Source organism: Zingiber officinale, chromosome 4A, assembly GCF_018446385.1.
Source record: "Zingiber officinale cultivar Zhangliang chromosome 4A, Zo_v1.1, whole genome shotgun sequence".
NCBI lineage: Eukaryota > Viridiplantae > Streptophyta > Magnoliopsida > Zingiberales > Zingiberaceae > Zingiber > Zingiber officinale.
Window position 1 is genome coordinate 38,105,898 of NC_055992.1, and position 18,065 is coordinate 38,123,962.

Sequence of the window (18,065 nt, forward strand, 5' to 3'; positions counted from 1 at the left end):
AACTTTGAAAAGAAATTGAAAATAATTTTGATATCACTTAAAAATTTGCAACGTAAATAATTTTAGAAACTTTAAGTTTTGCAATTATAAGAAAAATGTTTGAATAACTATTTAAAACATTAATTATAATTAAATACTTTATCAGTTAGTTAATTAAATATTTTATTTTATTAATTGGCTTCTAGGCTGTGACGAGACACTAGGTCTTCTTGGTTATTAGAGCAACAACCACTTTCTAGACAGAGTCTCAAAAGAAAATTAAACATTTAATTTACTCTCTGAAAGCCCTAAGTCCAATTAAGTTTTAATCCAAGAATGATTTTGGAACCAATATAGGTTCCTTCCAACTGGGTTGATTAAAAATCTTTTAGGAATATATTTATGAGAAATTTCCTTAATTTGTCCCTTGTGGTAATTAATGTACCAATTTAGACAATTTCTAATACTTGTATTATATGAGCATGTATGATTTTTCAAGTTCTTTATTTCTTTTTGTAAATTATTATTTTCTAGTTTTATTTTATCAAATTCTTCTAATGGGCAAGATTTGACTAGAATCAATTTTAACACTTGATTTTCTTTTTCTAACTTATAGCAATCCTTTGACAATAATTTAACAAATTTCAACATCTTATCAGATGGAAGAGATCGCACCTGACTTACCTGGTCGATCCCGTTATCCGTAGCTCCTCCTAAACTGCTACTTTCATCCGATGTAGCTCCCCCTTCATCGATGCTCATTTTGGACGAGCTTGCTTCGTGTTTATTTTCTTGATGGCTTGCCATTAATGCAAGTCCGGAGAAAGCCTTAATCTCTGATTTGGACGACGTTTTGTCCCATGTAGCCTTTAGCGTCTTATACTTATTAGATTGGATAGGATTCTTGTTCTTGCCCTTGTCTTTGTTCTTCAATTTAGGATAGTTGTCCTTAACGTGCCATTCTTCATTGCAGTGGTAGCATCTGATCGTTCTTTTCTTTCTACCTTGCAAATGGTTAGATTTTCTAGCTTTAAATACTTTTTAAAATCGCATTACCATCATTACCATTTCGTCCTCATCGAGAGAGGATTCTAAATCTTGTTTGTCTATTTTTGCCTTAAAGGCAATGTTGTGCTTTGGCTCCTTCTTTGAATCTACACATCTTGTTTCATGGATTTTAAAATTTGAAAATAACTTTTCTAATGTAACAGATTCTAAATCCTTAGAGATATAGTAGACATCTATTAATAATACCTATTTTGTATTTCTAAGGAATGCATTAAGAGCGTACCTTAGCGAATCCCGATCGCTTACCTTTTCTCTGAGATTCGAAAGTCCGGTGATGTGCTCTTTGATCCTCGAGTGAAGATGTGCTATTGTTTCATCTTCTTCTAATTGGAGGTTGCTGATCTAGTTACAAAGTAAGTCCCGTCTCGCAAGTTTCACCTCCAAGGTTCCTTCGTAAAGTTCCAGGAATTTTTCCCAGAGCTCCTTGGCGAACTCGTAAGCTCTGACCAGGTTGACTTCTAGTGGTGGTAGGACACTTAGTAGATGAAACTCTACCTTGCTGTTTGCCACGAAGTCGGCTTGTTCCTTCTTCGTCCATTAATACTTTTCCTTGCCCTCGGGTGCTTCAAAACCAAATTTCATTCTTAATATTAAATCAAAATATGTTTTGAAAATATCTCCATTCTCTTTTTCCAACTTGCAAACTCCCCCTCGAACTTTGGTGGGTAGATGCTTGGTCCGACCATCTCATGTGCCTTATTCGGTGGTTAGTCCTCCTGAAGCATTCTGGCTTTGATACTACTTGTTAGGACCCTTGGCGGTCAACTAGAGATAGGGGGGTGTAACGCCCGAAAATTCTCAAAATAATTATTAGAAATATCCTAGTATTTTTCTGGAATTTTAGGATATTTTTACAGAATTTTTAGAGTAGCGGAAGTAGCAAAAATAAATGGAATCGTAAAATAGCCTACGCGGGAATTGAACCCGAGACCTATTGGGTCCTACGACTTATAGATAGCTCTAGTAACCAAGTGAACCCAGCAGGGTCGTGCTAAAAAGAAAGGGAATCAATTATATTTATACTTAAGTTAGGCAAATTAACCACTTAATATAAATAGGGAAATTAAGAGAGGAGTTATTAAATTTTTATTCGTAACTTTTCCTCTCCCAAAACCCTCACACGCCGCCTCTTCTCCTTTCCCCTCTCCTCTCAGCGCACCAAGCCCCAAGGGCTAGGTTTCCGTCCCAACGGCCATAGGAGCACCTTCCGGCGACGACTCCGTCATGAGGACGTTTCTCTCCGCGAGAAGAACGCGTGGACGCAAGAGAATCGTCGAAAAGATCGTCTCCACCGGAAAACTAGCGACTAGATTCGTAAGAAAACTAGCGCAAGAGGTAAGAAACCCCTCACCTGCAGTATAAGTAGTCTTCCGTATGAATTTTATGCTTCAGTTTAGTAGTATGTAGATTTTCGGCACAAAGGATGCGAATTAGCGCATACCAAGTGTTCGATTAAATTATTAGCACGGTTAAAATGCAACTTAAGCATTTTACTAGCTTAGCTAAATGCAATAAAAGCATTCATTCAGTATGTTTAGCTTTAGTACAGCTTATATGGGACTACGGTCCAATGGGTGGGCTCCCATAGTCGCCTCTAGGTTCAGTTAACCTAGTTCTGGGTTCAGATAACCTAGAAATAGCAAGAACAACAAAATTCAGCTATAACCAGTATTTTATTTTATCAGTGGCACTGTACTGGATTAGATATCCATTGGGTTGGGCTCCCATAGTCGTCCCTAGGTTCAGCTAACCTAGTAAACCCTACTGGATTCGGGATTTGCAACCCCGGGTTTAGTTAGGGATGCGCACACAGCAAGTACAGTTGTCGGGCCCATCAGCAGCATGATTAGTATTTTCATCTATTATATATATATAGTTTTCAAACTCTCACAAAATAGTTATGTGAATTCAGTATAGCTTCAGCATTAGTCTAGCATTAGCTTAGCTCAGTTTTTTCGTATCAGTTTAGTTTTCCTATTGATACAATGTGATAGTGATGATTAGCTTTGTGGCCATGATCAGTTTTGATTTCTATGTGTTGTATGCCATGCCATGTTTAGCACATTCAATACGTATTTCAAATAGCATGTTTTAAAAGCATGATTTCATCGTATGCATGTTTTTGTGAGGTAGATGGTTTCTTACTAAGCTCTCAAGCTTACAGATACTCTTTTCCTTATACTGCAGACAAAGGTAAAGGAAAGATGGACTAGCGGAGGCTGGAGGACAATGCGATGAAGATGCGTGTGGAAGGAACCTGGAATAAAGATCTTGGCGAAATTAGCAAACTAAGACTTTAGTTTTATATAATGTTATTTTTCGCATTTCTAGTTATTTTAATGTCTTGAACCGTGAGCGACTTGCTTAGATTGTTAGTACTCATGCTCATAATTCTAGTTATGTGTTATTGGTCTGTTTTCCAGCTATTATAGAACTCTTGTAGGTGAGTTCGGCACGAAGCAGTACTGAAATCAGAGTTTTGCTGCGAAATCAGAAACCCCAATCGATCAACGGATCGATTGGGGGTCCTCAATCGATCAGCGGATCGATTGGGAGCCTAGTTCCGCGAACAGTAAGCTTCTGGATCGATCAGCCGATCGATCCAGTCGTATTCTGTCGTAAACAGTGAGTTCAGGGATCGATCCTTCGATCGATCGGGAAATCGCTCCCGCGAACATAGAGCTCTGGAATCGATCACTAGATCGATTAGCCAGTCTGGATCGATCAACCGATCGATCCAGAATATTACCCCGAGCACAGTAGCAGTCTGAATCGATCCATAGATCGATCCAACAGCTTGCAATCGATTGAGTTCAACCTGGATCGATTGGGAAGCTGGGTTTTGACCAAGTGACCTTGTAATTCAGTTCTTTGACCATAGGGGATGTAGGATATGCCATGTACACCTTAGATTGCATCCCTCAGCACGTGTAGGACCAAGAAATTGTATTAGCTTGGCAAAGTTTTAAATTCGTACAGTTTTCCGCACCTAGACTTAGTATGGTCATGGATATAGCTTAGCACAGCATAATGTGACGCTCGGCCTCACAGCCTAGCCAGTAGGAGGCGAGGCGTTACAGGGGGGTGGGGTGAATATCCCCTACACAAATTAAACAAAAAGACCTTTTTCAGACAAATAACTTGATCAAAATAACACTTGCATATACATAAAAAGAAATAATGAATCAAAAAATCGAGGCTCAGTGGATTTACTTAGTTACAACTAAGGAGGTTGTTAATCAAAGGCAAGTGAAAAAGCATACTAAAAATCTCCTCTGGGCGGAGAAGTCTCTTATAGCAATGAACGCATAGAATCAGAAAGCTAAACAGAAAAAGTATACAAGTGTTGCTTCACTATTTTTCGTTGTTCTTGTTAGCTTTTGGGAGCAGGGTTGTTTATATAACCCTGCTCGAGGGGCTTGAAAGGGTTCCAGGCACCTGGAATGAGATAATATTTTATCCCTGATGCAACGGTATATGCCACATCGAATTTGACTAAGAATTAGGTTCTGGGTGCCCTGGACTAGTCCGGGCGCCCGAGCACCAGAAATCCGCTTTTGCTGATTTTTGGTCCCGGTCTCCTGCTCTGGTTTCGCTCACATCGGTCCTGGTCTTCCGTTGTGGCTCCACTCGCTTGGATGATTTCAACCATCTCAAATATAGCTCACTCGAACCCAACTTCCGGCCTTCTCCTCGAGCAAGCATCCGCTCTGGTTTCTCGTCCCTCGGAATTGCCGCGTGCTTCCTTCTTGTCCATCAGCGTACTCTTCCATAGCTTTTTGACCCTTGGACAGCTGCATCTTTTGTTCCTTGAGCAATCTTCCACTCCAGCTTCTCATCCCTCGAAAACACCGTATGCTCCCTTCTCATCGGCCGATGTACTCTTCCGCAGCACCTCGTCCCTCAGTCGCACCGAGCCCATCGGCTTTCTCCCGTGCCGTCCTTCTCGTTATCTGCGTCTTTTGCTCAACGCCTTGTTCTTCTAAGTTCCTGCACACTTAGACATAGGGTTAAACACAACAGGACATAACTTAAATTGTTTGATTGTCACGCCCCAGGTACTCCCCGCCAGAAGAAATTTCGACAACATCTCCCCTGTACGGGTGACAATATAAAACTTCATACAATGCCCTCAGGGCCACATATACCTCGGCCAACACGACCGGAATAATAATATTATATAACAGTACAAATATAAGCAACCACCTACGCAGTTTAATAGTGAAACTAAACTAATGCAATGATAAGGAAAACCATATCTAAAATCCTACTCAACTACACCCATAAAGCACAAATCCAATATCCTACTCAACTACACCCATAAGACACAAATCCGATATCCTACTCAACTACACCCATAAAACATAAATCCGACATACATCCAAACAAAAATCCATCGATAACAAGGGATCGTACAAAATCCAAATACCAGAAGACACAAGTAAAACATAGTTTAACATAATAAAAAAAAAACCAAAGCAAGGATCCAAAGTGTAGATCCTCACAACCTGGAGGGGGGACTAGTGACTGGAACCTCCTGAACAGTCTCAACCCGAAAATAGTAATAACGGGGTGTGAGTCCAACACTTAGCGGATATCTAGTTGACATGCATAGTAAATAATAACCAACAATAATAAATATGCGTACAGTATCCTAGATATCATATAGAAAATGTGAAACTGTAAAACAAAGGAGTATCTGTACAAACTAGGACCTGGGTATAGGAATATCAAGGCCGTCAGACCCCAGAGTATCGTAAATCCTGTATGTATGTCAAACAATGCATCCATTCAATATGCAACATATAAAGTGCAGCAAACACATGCAATAAATGCATATCCTGTATGCATGTCAAACAATGTATCCACCAAAAATGCAGCATATAAAGTGCAGCAACCACAAGCAATAAATGCATATAATGCATATGATGCCATAACATGTCCTGGTCACCCCTGACTCCAGTTAGTCATCTCACACACGATGGTGAGACCGAGTGGGTAGGGCTGTGACAACCGTGCACTCTGTCGTCACTGCTCCTAATGAGTGATCGAGTGGACGAGATACTGTCGGAGTACGCCTATCCTCCAACCCCAAATCATAAGTGGGGGAGCGCAATGCTCTCATCTCCCTGAGCTAGTCCAGAGGAGGGATCCCTGCTGGCTACCACGCTACGTCACACTACCCATGAGCGGACCAACGGAGCTAAACAGAGCAACCTGCTGCAGACACCCTGCCTGAATAAAAACTACTAACCCATGAGTGGTTGTGTGTGCAGACCCATGTAACTGGCGATGTGCTCAACAATAATGGAGCTGACTATCACACAGCATGCAATCATGCGAGATGGTGCATGACACTAAGCATAGAAATATCCTGATCCTATCTACCTCCATAAAAACATGTACCATATACGTGGATCGAATAATATGATCTAGGTACACATGTCAGGTATGGTTTCTAACCAGTTCGGTATATCATAAAGCATGACATGCCACTACCTCCATAACATAAATAATAAACAGGGCATGACCGCTAAACAAGTAACAAACAAATCATGATCGGAAACAAATAGTGACATGCCGATGCAAATATAAATATAATTATTGCTACTTGCTAAAATATACTAAACATATCAACAAGACATATCAAAATAGATAGGTCAAGGTACCCGCCTCCAATGTAGATCGAGCTCAATAATCGAAATGTCAAAGTGCTCGTCCCGAATCAATGTCCTATAATAAATCGTACAATTTAGCTAATTTTCATTATAAACAAAAAATAGCTAAACTAAATTCTAATCCAATTAGGAAGCTAGGGTTCAATTCCATTTGATAATCTTATCCTTTCTACAAAGTTAATATCCTTAAACACATCAACTAGAGATGTCAAATAATAAATGAATCTCTAACGATCTCACCTTCCAATTTGGTTTTGCTTTATACACAAACAATCTAAAACTCACCCAAATTCAAGTGCTCCCTTATTGATTCCTTGTTGGTAAACCTTGCTACTGGAAAGGGTGAGCTGCTGGAAATCCACTTGCACTAAACAATCAAGAAGGTAGATAACTGATAAAAAAAACAACCTAATTCAAGACATATCCTACTGACCCTACCTCTTCCTTAATGTCCTTAGCCGAAGCAAGATTGCCACGGCAAATTCCCACAACCCTAAATCTGAATGCCCGATATATTGAGTCACTGTCGGATATACCTGCTGTCTGACAATGTCAGAAACCAGTGGGCGGAGCAAACTAGTGTTGCTTGATGCGTAGAGGCCGAGAGAGGGCTGGTCTCCACTCCTATCACCGCTGATTTGCTAATTGTACCGATCGGAGAAAATCCAGAGTTGGAAGGGAATCAGATGCCAGCGCTGGAGTAGAAGAAGAAATTAGTCGGTGATCTAGGGCAGGGCAGAGACGAAAAGGGCCGGCTGTCGCGACTGGTTCCCCTGTGGCGTCGGCGTCGGAGGCTTAGGGCTCGGCGACTTTGGACTCAATCTAGGGCACGTCGGAGAGATTTAGTGGTCGGCGCTCGGTGCTAGGGCATAGAGAAGGCGAGGCTTGAGGAGAGGTAGAGGGGCGATCAGAGTTGGCGCCGATAGTGAAGTCGGCGTCGGCAGAAGAGAGGATGAGGGGAATTGGCAGTGGAGGAGATGGCTAGGGATTCCTTTGGCTCCTCCTTTTGTACCGGAGGGGAAGAGAGGAACCGACGCGAGGGCGGCGTCGACACGCCTGTTGCAGAAGAGAAAAGAAAAGACCGGAGGTGAGGGCTCGGGCATGCGGGGAAAAGGGGAGAAAAATAAAAGAGAAAGAAAAGAAAATTAAAACTTTTCCTCACTTAAATGGGGTAATCTAAACAGGCTTTCCCAAGGCCCAATATTGATCCCCGTAACCTGAGCTTTGCGGGCTCCGAAAAAATTTCCGAAAAATTTCTAAAAATTTCAGAAAATTCCCTTATGGTTATTCACCCTTTTTCGATATTTTACATTCTCCCTCACTAATAAAAATTTGATCCCCAAATTTTCGTTATCTACCATCAGCAAGTACTAACAATAGATAGAAAGTATAAATGCTGAATGGAAAATAACCCACATACCTCAAGTAAACAGGTGAGGGTATCGAGCTCAGATCGTATCCTCGAGCTCCCAAGTAGCCTCCTTGTCCGAATGATGCTGTCATCCGACTTTAACCAGCCGGATAGTCTTGTTCCGCAGCTGACGCTCCTTCTGGTCCAGAATCCGTATCGAAACCTCCTTATAAGTGGCGTCAGGCTGAAGGGAAACTGGTATATCAGACAGCACATGAGCTGGGTCGGCTATGTATCTCCTCAGCATAGATACATGAAATACATCGTGCACGCCTGCCAGAGCCAGTGGTAGTGTCAGGCGATAAGCTACTGCTCCAATCCTCGCCAAGATCTGGAAGGGTCCAATATATCATGGAGCTAGCTTACCTCGGAGGTCAAATCTCTTCACCCGTTTTGTGGGTGAGACTCGCAGAAATAAATGGTCGCATGTAGAGAACTCCAGGGGTCTCCGTCTCCGATCTGCATAACTCTTCTAGCGGTCCTACGCCTCTGACATCCTCCGTCTGATAGTACCGAACAACTCTGCCTCCTGCTGAGCTCTATGAGGTCCCAACAGCTAGGCCTTCCCAACCTCATCCTAGAGGGTGGGTGTCCGACAAGGCCTACCATACAACGCTTCAAATGGTGCTATCTGGATAACCGAATGAAAGCTATTGTTGTAGGTGAACTCTACCAATGGCAAATGGTCCTCCCAACTGCCTCCGCAATCCAATACACATGACCTCAGTAAGTCCTCTAGAGTCTGAATGGTCCGCTTTGACTGCCCATCTGTCTGTGGATGGAAAGCTGTGCTGAAACGGAGCTAGTACCCAAGGCTTGCTACAGACTCTGCCAGAATCGAGACGTGAACCGTGGGTCTCTATCCAAACTCAAAGGAACACCATGTATTCTGATGATCTCCTGGCAATACATATCTACTAATCGATCCAGGGAAATCAATCTTTCGAATCGCTAAAAAGTGTGCAGATTTGATTAATCGATCAACGATTACCCAAATCGAGTCATGGCCTCATCGTGTCTTAGGCAAAACCACCACAAAGTCCATGGTAATGTGTTCCCATTTCCACTCAGGAAAAGGAATCCACTGAAGAAATCCGGCAGGTCTCTGGTGCTCTGCCTTTACCTGCTGTCAGACAAGACATCTAGCTACAAATTCCGTGATGTCTTTCTTCATGTCGTTCCACCAGTAGGAATGCTCAAATCTCGATACATGTAGGTCCCTCCTGGGTGGATCGTAAATCGAGAGCGATGAGCCTCCTGAAGTAGCTCCTGTACGACCGGGTGAGACTGAGGTACGCATAATCTGTCTCGGAAATACATAATGCCCTCCTCATCTAGGGTGTACTCGGTCTGCTGCCCGAAAACTATCTGGCTGCCAATGAACTGAAAATGTTGATTACAGGCCTGGGCCTCTCGAATCCTAGTCCTGATCGATGACTGAGCAACCATGATAACCAGAATACCCTGCTCTATCCGTCCCTACTCCTGAAGGCCCAACTCAGAGAATCCCTGAATCAACTTCGTGACTGAAGCTCGATGGCAAGCCAAAGTCCCTCTGGACTTCCTGCTGAGTGTATCGGCAACCACATTAGCTTTCCCCGGGTGATAGGTAATGGTACAATACTAATCCTTCAAGAACTCCATCCATCTCCTCTGTCGGAGATTAAGTTCCTTCTGGGTAAAAATATATTTGAGACTCTTATGATCAGTGAGAATCTCAAAGGTAATGTCATACAGATGATGCTACCAAATCTTCAGAGTAAATATAATAGCGGCCAACTCCAAATCATGCACTGGGTAGTTCTTCTCATGCTCCTTCAACTGTCGAGAAGCATAGGAGACTACCCTGCTATGCTGCATCAAAACAACGCCCAAACCCTGTAGAGACACGTCAGTGTAGAGTACGAATCCATCCTCTCCATAGGGCAAAAACTGAACTAAAACTGACATTAATCTCTGCTTCATCTCCTGGAAGCTGGTCTCCTAGGCTTCTACCCATGTGAACTTCAAATATAGATGTTTTCGTCGAAACATCTCTAGAAGTATGCGAAGGGGGTGTACGTGATTCTCCTCGAATCGGAAATAGATTACAACATTGTCAACAAAGATAGTGGAAACCGATCCAAACAACCTAGGAATATCAAAATCCTCGAGTCCATGAAAACATCTAGGGCTTTGTAAGCTTAAATGGTAAAACCTAGAACTCATAATGCCCGTACAACAAACATACTCAACTATAGGATCCTCGACAATCACTAGCTACAAATCACCAAAGAAATAGATCATCGAATGTGAGAGCAACACTCCATCACAAGAAATACTACATATATAGGAGCAACGCTCTACCACCATCTATAAAATGGGAGCAGCACTCCTATACAAGCAATCTACCATATGTGGGAGCAACGCTCCACCACAACAATCCAAAACATGTGGGAGCAACACTCCACCACAAATAATCCATAATATGTGGGAGCAATGCTCCACCACAACAATCCATAACATGTGGGAGCAACACTCCACCACAAACAATCCATAATATGTGGGAGCAATGCTCCACGACAATAATCCATAAATACTGCTGGAGCATTGGTAAGCCCAAATGACATTACCAAAAACTCATAATGGTCGGAATGTGACCACCCTCGTCAGGAAATCAACAGTGGCATGATATACTGACAAACAATCCATGCTAAGAATAATATCAAAGTCGACCATTTCCAGTATTAAAAGATCTATCGTAAGTATCATGTTGCCAAAGTCTAACGGGCAACCTCTGACCTCCTGAGTGACGCCCAATGAATCACCGGATGGTAGGGAGACAGTCAGTCGCTGCGGTCTAAGAGTAGGTAGTCTACCTATGTCCTTCATAAAGGCACGGGAAATAAAAGAATGTGATCTACCAGTATCTATTAGCATATTAGCGGATAATGCATAAGTAAAACCATACAGCAGAAAATAGATCCGTTGGCCTGCTGCGCATCCTCTCTGGTAATGCATGAATATGTCCAGTCTCTGGCGGTGGTGGAGGTGGTAGTGCTGCCAAAGGCTATGGGGCCTGAGTCTGAGCCTGCCACTGTGGCGGTGCAGGGTACTGAGCTAGAGATGGATAGGTAGGCCGCGACTGATACTGGACTAGCGGCTAGGGATGTGACTGGTACTAGACCAGTGGCTATGACTGATATTGCCCCTGAGTCAGATACTGTGATCCCAGAACAAAGCTCTATGGTACTATAAGGGCATCGGAGTGCTCCTGTCCATGCATGCCATATGCAACTGCTGCTGGGGGAGCTGTCCTCTGCTGGCTATGCGAAGATTGGGCTCTCCGCCCTCCTCAATAAGCTCCTGTCTGACTGAGCTGCCCTCCATGACCAGACACTCCAGAAGTGATATGCTGAGCCTTCAGCGAACAATCTCGGCTCTGGTGCCCAGGCAGTTTGCAATAATAGCAAACTGCCTGTCCCAAAGAGCAGGCTAAGGTGATTTGGTCTCTAGACTCACATCTGGTGCAGCGAATGCCGCTGGCGGATTATTTCCGGTTCTGCTGAGAAGACCGGAAACGTCCTGATGTAGATCACCTTGACTTTTGAGGCTAACCAGATGCCCCAGAAGTACCCTGACCTGGCTGACTGCGACCACTCTACTATCCGGTCGCCTATGCCTGCTGGATCTGCCCTGATGTCAGACCCGTCTGCTTCCTTTTCTTGTCCGGATACGCTCTCTGGTGAGTTAACTCAATCATAAGGGCTCGGTCCAGTGTCTCTATGTAAGATGCGTTCCCAAAATTGACAAGCTTTACTTGTAGATATCCATCCAGTCCCTGAATAAACTGCTGCATACGGGAACTGTCCTCAGCAACTAGTTCTGGACAAAAATTGGGCTAATCGGTTAAACTTAGCATTGTACTTTGTCAGCGAGCGGTTGTTCTGTCGCAGACTCAGAAAATCCTGCCGATGAGTCATCTGATATGTCCGTGAGAAGTAGCGGCTCTCAAAAGCCTCTTTGAATCTGACCCAGGTGATGTCCTGCTCGCCTATGATGGAACGCTGCGTAACCCACCAGGTGTCGGCCTTATCCCGTAAATGGAAAGCAGCCAACTTTGCTTTCTCCCACTCGGAGCAAGCCATGTAGAAGAAGGTCCGCTCTATGATCTCTATCCAGGACTGAGCCACACTAGGATCAGCCTCTCCTCGGAATAGTGTGAATAGACTCTTCATCGACTTTGCCAATGCTAGGATCCGGCCTCGTGCAGTGACAATATCCGTGTGATGATTAGGGATTGTCACGGGAACTGGCGGAATCCCTGGAGTTGGTATTACAGGTGGTACCGCTGAATAGACAGGGAAAGGTACTCCCAGTGATGCTGCATAGGTTGGGGCAGGTGCCACTGGTGGCACTGCAGGGTCAGCATAGGTGGGTGTGGCTGGAGGTACGGTGGGTGGTGGTACCGGAGGTGGAGCAACTGCTGCTGTGGTGCGGGTGCCGAGTGTGCAGTAGGCAATGGGGGCACGGGTGTTGTTGGTGCCGCTAGTGCCGGGTACACGGTAGGTCCAGGTGGCGGTGGCGGTGGTGCCTGGTACGTCGTAGGCTCGATCGGAGCAGGTGCTGAGCATGCCGGTGCTACCCTTGGTGGTACCGTAAATACGGTAGGGGTGGGTACAGCGGACACTGCCGAGGTAGGTACCTCTAAAGGAGCATCGGGATCTGGGAGCCCGACGCACCCACAACACCATAAAGAGTCTGTCCCTGACCGACAGCCTCAACCCCAGTAGACATCAATCACAGATATTAGTACAAGTATAAAAATTATAAAATTACCTTTTTACCTATTTGCTGTTTGGAGATTTCCGTTGTTGTCCAGTCCCCCTTTATCACCTCAAAACTCAGACACGAGGAAATCCATACAAATCCAAAAACAGAATTCTAAAACACAAACATAATGGAAATCCGTACAAATCAAAAAATGCCCAGTTTGACTCACACACTTAGCTCTGATACCAAATAAATTGTCACGCCCTAGGTAGTCCCTGCAAGAAGAAATTTCGACAGTATCTCCCCTGTACGGGTGACAATATGAAACTTCCTACAATGTCCTCAGTGCCACATATACCTTGGCCAATACGGCCGGAACAATAATAGTATATAACAGTACAAATATAAGCAACCACCTATGCAGTTTAATAGTGAAACTAAACTAATGCAACGATAAGGAAAAACATCTCTAAAATCCTACTCAACTACACTCATAAAGCTCAAATCCAATATCCTACTCAACTACACCCATAAGACACAAATCCAATATCCTACTCAACTACACCCATAAAACATAAATTCAGCATACATCCAAACAAAAATCCAACGATAACAAGGGATTGTACAAAATCCAAATACCAGAAGACACAAGTCTAAACATAGTCTAACATAATAAAAAAAAAAACCAAAGCAAGGATCCAAAGTGTAAATCCTCGCAACCTGGAGGGGGGACTAGTGACTGGAACCTCCTGAACAACCTCAACCTGAAAATAGTAATAACGGGGTGTGAGTCCAACACTCAGCGGATACCTAGTTGACATGCATAGTAAATAATAACCAACAGTAATAAATATGCGTACAGTCTCCTGAATATCATATAGAAAATATAAAACTGTGAAACAAAGGAGTATCTATACTAACTAGGACCTGGGTATAGGAATATCAAGGCCGTCAGATCCAGAGTATCGTAAATCCTGTATGCATGTCAAACAATGCATCCATCCAATATACAGCATATAAAGTGCAGCAAACACATTGCAATAAATGCATATCTTGTATGCATGTCAAACAATGCATCCACCAAAAATGCAGCATATAAAGTGCAGCAACCATAAGCAATAAATGCATATAATGCATATGATGCCATAACATATCCTGGTCACCCCTGACGCCAGTCAGCCATCTCACACACGATGGTGAGACCGAGTGGGTAGGGCTGTGACAATCGTGCACTCTGTCGTCACTGCTCCTGATGAGTGACCGAGTGGACGGGATGCTGTCGGAGTACACCTATCCTCCAACCCCAAATCATAAGTGGGGGAGCGCAATACTCTCATCTCCCTGAGCCAGTCCAGACGAGGGATCCCTGTCGGCTACCACGCTGCGTCACACTACCCATGAGCCGACCAACGGAGCCAAACAGAGCAACCTGCTGTACACACCCTACCTGAATAAAAACCACTAACCCATGAGTGGTTGTGTGTGCAGACCCATATAACTGGCGATGTGCTCAACAATAATGAAGCCGACTATCGCACAGCATGCAATCATGCGAGATGGTGCATGACACTAAGCATAGAATTATCCTGATCCTATCTATCTCCATAAAAACACGTACCATATACGTGGATCAAATAATATGATCTAGGTACACATGTCAGGTATGGTATCTAACCAGTCCGGTATATCATAAAGCATGACATGTCACTACCTCCATAACATAAATAATAAATAGGGCATGACCGCTAAACAAATAACAAACAAATTATGCTTGGAAACAAATAGTGACATGCCGATGTAGATATAAATATAATTATTGCTACTTGCTAAAATATACTAAACATATCAACAAGACATATCAAAATAGATAGGTCAAGGTACCTGCCTCTAATGTAAATCGAGCTCAATAATCGAAATGTCGAAGTGCTCGTCCCGAATCAATGCCCTATAATAAATCGTACAATTTAGCTAATTTTCATTATAAACAAAAAATAGCTAAACTAAATTCTAATCCGATTAGGAAGCTAGGGTTCAATTCCATTTGATAATCTTATCCTTTCTACAAAGTTAATATCCTTAAACACATCAACTAGAGATGTCAAATAATAAATGAATCTCTAACGATCTCACCTTCCAATTTGGTTTTGCTTTATACACAAACAATCTAAAACTCACCCAAATTCAAGTGCTCCCTTATTGATTCCTTGCTGGTAAACCTTGCTGCTGGAAAGGATGAGCTGTTGGAAATCCACTTGCACTAAACAATCAAGAAGGTAGATAACTGATCAACAAAACAACCTAATTCAAGACATATCCTACTGACCCTACCTCTTCCTTGATGTCCTTAGCCGAAGCAAGATTGCCACGGCAAATTCCCACAACCCCAAATCTGAATGCCCGATATATTGAGTCACTGCCAGATATACCTGCTGTCTGACAATGTTGGAAACCAGTGGCCGGAGCAAACTAGTGTTGCTTGATGCGTAGAGGCCGAGAGAGGGCTGGTCTCCACTCCTATCGCCGATGATTTTCTAATGGTACCGATCGGAGAAAATCCAGAGTTGGAAGGGAATCAGATGCCGGCACTGGAGTAGAAGAAGAAATTGGTCGGCGATCTAGGGCAGGGCAGAGACGAAAAGGGCCGGCTGTCGTGACTAGTTCCCCTGTGGCGTCAGCGTCGGAGGCTTAGGGCTCGGCGACTTTGGACCCAATCTAGGGCACGCCGGAGAGATTTGGTGGTCGACGCTCGGTGCTAGGTTATAGAGAAGGCGAGGCTTGAGGAGAGGTAGAGGGGTGATCAGAGTTGGCGCCGATAGTGAAGTCGGCATCGGTAGAAGAGAGGAAGAGGGGAGTTGGCAGTGGAGGAGATGGCTAGGGCTTCCTTTAGCTCCTCCTTTTGTACTGGAGGGAAGAGAGGAGCCGACGCGAGGGCGGCGTCGGCGCGCCCGTTGGGGAAGAGAAGAGAATGAAAAGAAAATTAAAACTTTTTCTTGCTTAAATTGGGTAGCCTAAACAGATTTTCCCAGGGCCCAATATTGATCCCCGTAACCTGAGCTTTGCGGGCTCCCAAAAAATTACCGAAAAATTTCTAAAAATTTAAAAAAATTCCCTTATGGTTATTCACCCTTTTTCAGTATTTTACATTGATCACATCAATACTACCTTGGGGTACCAATACATATGATAACACCAAAGGTCTGTGGGACCGATTAGTTGAGCTACATGAGGGTACTAATGAAACTAATATATCTAAACGAGATCTCCTATTGAATAAATTACTTGATATTAAAATGAAGGCAGGCGAGACTACAAATCAACTCCATACGAGGATCAAGTACATCCACAACGATCTATATCTCATCAGGCACCAAATTGACAACCACGACTTAATAAAGTATGTACTAAATTCATTCCATCGAAATCCTTTATGGGCATCCATGGTGGATGCATAAAAAGTCTCAAGGGAGATTTTCAAAAATTCATTTAGATGAACTTTTTTGTGAACTTAAATTACATGAGCTGTCTAACTCAAGTCAAACCAAGAAAGGTATTGCTCTTATCGCAGGACCAAGCAAAGAGCCAAAATCAAAAGTCCGATTCGAGCATGAGTCCGAAGATGAATCTGACTCCGACTCAACCGAAAAATAAATAGTAAACATTATAAGGAAAATGTTTACTAAAAAGAAGAAAAGATTTTTAAAGAACAATCTCATAAAGGTAGTACAATCCACACCAACCAAGTTGTTATTTGAGATGGCATGCTATGAATGCAACAAAAAAGGGCACTACAAGTCGATTTCCCAAATAACAAAAAAATTCCAAATCAAGAAGAAGGAAGGCACTAACGGCCTTGGAATGAATCATCATCAAAGGAATCGAACACGGATGAACCAAGACAAAAGAATTTCTTGGCTCTAATGGCAAGAAAGCAACCCGATGAATCTGAGTTAGAATGTGAGTCAGAGTTGAGTCAAGAAGATGAGTCCGACGAAGAATCAAGCCATAGATCCGTATCTATTTCCAAAGGTTCTCAAAAGGTAACATCTAATTTAGAAATCAAATTCTTTAAAATTATCACATGCTTAAATAGGAAACTATCTAAATTTGAAAAATAAGTAGATTTGCTCCTTAAGGAAGTTAAAAATCTTAAGGAGCAAGTTAACCCTAAACTCTCAACTAACCAAGTTCAAAATGGAAACCCAAATTAGGTTACAAGACTTGAGGAGGAAAATTCCATATTGAAAGAAGAAGTTGAGAGACTCAAGGAAATGCTAGAACGATTCACTTTAGGATCCAAGAATCTTGACATGATACTCAGAACACAAAGGACCGCATACAACAAGTCCGATCTCGGATATCAATCTAAATCAACCAACAAATTATTTTTATCACTTATTAACCAAAATAAAAATAATGTTAAAGCATGGGTTCCTAAAACTTACCTAACAAATCAAGTAGGAATAAACTAATATTATGTACCTAAAGATTAAATTCATTACTTAAACATAAAACATAAAATCTATACTCCAGGGAGAGGCAACAAACTAGTTGTCATCTCAATAACTTAACTTACCCATCTAGGTATTTAGGACCAGTAATATTAGGGAAAATTTTAACTTAGCTCTAGAAAAAATTGGGATGATTTGAAAGCAAGTCTAGGGAAATCATATATGTTTAATCTAGTACAATCGACTTAGTGAAACTTATTGAAATTACCCCTATCTAGTCTGAACTAGTTGGACCAAAACTTAGTATTAAGTTTTTTGGGCAAGATTATTTTGAAAAGTATGTTGGTGCAGCGGCAGGGCTGGTGAGAGGGCGCAACATCTGAAAACAAAAATAAAACCTTTCCCTTCTTTCCAACCAAAATTAGTAGCAATATCACAATTAAAATAAATTAAAATGAACAAGTAATTAAAAAGAAAAGAGTCAAATAATTTTATCTTGGTTACAACCTAGGTGGTTGTTAATCCAAGGCGGTTGCAAAGCTCTACTAGAAATATCTCCTTCTCTGTAGGCGGAGAAGTCTCTTACACTCTTTGAAAAGCTCAGAAAATCTCTAGGAAATGATTACAGTAGTTGTTCTAAAGTTGTTGTATCTTTCCTAAGTCCAGAGGTCCTTTTATAGCCCTTGGAAAATCTTATCTACTGCTTGAGGGAGCCTCCAAGGGGCTTGG